At 48.1% G+C, this 2,282-nt stretch overlaps 1 non-coding gene across 1 annotated transcript; it reads left to right on the top strand.

The window, feature by feature from the left end:
• The first annotated feature begins 1,480 nt into the window (after positions 1–1,480).
• On the top strand, positions 1,481–1,587 carry LOC128775744 (U6 spliceosomal RNA). The gene has a single exon (XR_008420724.1). It is a non-coding gene; the product is annotated as a U6 spliceosomal RNA (small nuclear RNA).
• The last annotated feature ends 695 nt before the right edge of the window (positions 1,588–2,282 follow it).

Below are 2,282 nucleotides of genomic sequence, written 5' to 3'. Positions count from 1 at the left end.
CTGGGCTGCAGGCATAGCTGGTTCTCAGTGTGCGTGCACACTGCTTGCTGCACAGTCTCTGATCTTTCAAAAACCAAGGAAAGTTTTCTTGTGGCCATGGGGGTTTTGACTCTATCTTCAGGATTTGTGTATTGAAGTTGGGAAAGAGAAGAATGAACACAGTCGGAGTCTTGTTGGCCCTGCTGTCTTCCAGTTTGGTGGAGAGAGGCTTCGGTTTGGAGCTGTCCAGCTGGGCACTCACTCTGACCTGCCCAAGCCCAAGTTTCTCCTTCTCTCCTTCAACTGCAGATGATAATATTTATTCTATCATGTTGTCATTGTGAGGATTGCATGAGATAAAGTGCACTGGGTGCTTGGCAGAGGGCCTGCCATATTATAAGTATTATAAGTTCCTCCTTATTTCCTCCCCCGAAACAGGAGCTTTTACTCTTATTTAACCTCTTATGTAAGCTCTCAGGAGCTTTTCTCTTCATTGCTACTGAGACAGAGCTCTTTTGCTTCTGTAAGGGTTGCTAGTGGCTGTCGGTCACTAAGAATTGGACCTTCTGCATTTTACATTTCTGAGCAAATCTTGGGTTCCTTACCAGGCTTTCACGTAATAACAGGCAATCAAGGCAGGGTTTTAAGCAAATTACTTTAAGTAATGATTATCTTTCACACAAGAACTTACAGACAGGACCCAGTTATTCTGTAATGCACATTCGCATTCTCTGTCCGTGTGTGTGGGGGTGTGTGGGGGGTGTATTTCTGGGTATAAATATGATTCGGTTCCCCTTAAAATTTTACCTAAAATAGCACTGAATTATATCTGAATAGTTGAAAGTAGTATGAGTTCTGAGTACAAGAAGGGGGAAAGACAAGGGAGGAATAGAAGAGTTTTCTCTCCTTGTAGACCCATGAACGACACAGCTCTGTAAGACAACAGGGAGGGCTTCCTGGAAGCAGAGGAGAGCCAGTGGCCTGTGTCTGCTATGCAGAACAGAAGCAGGTGTGGCCTGCCTCCAGACGAGTGGTTTATGCTGCCCCAGGGCCTGGTTTTCGTCTCTGCCGTGGGATAGCATCTCCTCTGGGAGGCAGACATGCCACCCCACAGGGCATGTCGGCATTTGGGACCCCTTCCCCACCTGCACAAATTTGAGGGACAATATGAGATGGTCTTTATTTTGTGAGAAGCCCAAGGTCCCCAGAGGTAGACCAGCTGAAATGTGAGCCTGTGTGTGGCTCCCCATGGGCCCCAAACTGGGCAGTGCCCTGAGCCAACCTTCTTCTGTCACCTCAGCAGTGGCCTCCTTGACCTGCTTCTGTTTTTTCCCTTTTCCCTTGTTTCCTCCAAGTCCTCAAAACCCCTCTGGGTCCTTCCCACAGTGTGACTATATTAGTTTCCCATGGCTACCGTAGCAGATTACCCCCAAGTCAGTGGATTAAAACAGCACACATATTCTAGTTCACAGTTTCCATGGGTCAAGAGGCTGGCATGGCTATGCTTGCTTCGGCAGCACATGTACTAAAATTGGAACGATACACAGAAGATTAGCATGGTCCCTGTGCAAGGGTGACACGTAAATTTGTGAAGGAAGCTGGGCATGGCCGAATTGGGCTTTCTGCTTGGGGTCTCACAACCCTGCAATCAGCACACTGACTGGGCTATATTTTCATCTGAATGCTTGACTAGGAAAGAATCCACTTCTAAGTTCATTCAAGTTGTTGGGGCAGAATTCATTTCGTTGCAGCCGTAGAACTGAGGGACCTGGGTTCTTGCTGGCTGTCAGAGGGAGGGCATTCTCAACTCCTAGACAAGGATGCCTGCGATCCCTCCACATGGCCACTTACTCCATTGGGCCAGCAAGGAGAATCTCCAGCCATAGACTCCATTAGCAAGACGGTCTTTTATAAAATAACATAGTCATAGGAGTGATATCCATCACCTCTGCCATATTCTACTGGTTAGAAGGAAGTCACAGGTCCTGCCCCCGCTCAAAGGGAAGGGATTATACAGGTATGAACACTGCGGGTTGGAGGTCGTGGAAGCCACCTTAAAGTCTGCCACCACTGTGGACTCCCTTTTTTCATTTTTCAGGAAATATTTTAATGGCAGAGAACAGCTGTAAGCTCTCAGCCACTGCATCAAACCTAGCCCCTTCTAGATGGACTCCTCACCTATTCCTGGCCTCTCTTCTGCAAGACCTGGTCCTCAGGCTCACGGTCATCCACAGACCATCTCAGCCGCCATCTTCCTTCCAGTCACCTGCACCCAAGACCTCTGATGCAGCCTTCAAGTGTCT

Source organism: Panthera pardus, unplaced genomic scaffold (assembly GCF_024362965.1).
Source record: "Panthera pardus isolate Hobbes unplaced genomic scaffold, ASM2436296v1 HiC_scaffold_8, whole genome shotgun sequence".
Lineage (NCBI taxonomy): Eukaryota > Metazoa > Chordata > Mammalia > Carnivora > Felidae > Panthera > Panthera pardus.
The sequence above is the reverse complement of the archived record's forward strand: the minus strand, read 5'-3'. Positions and strand labels throughout refer to the sequence as shown.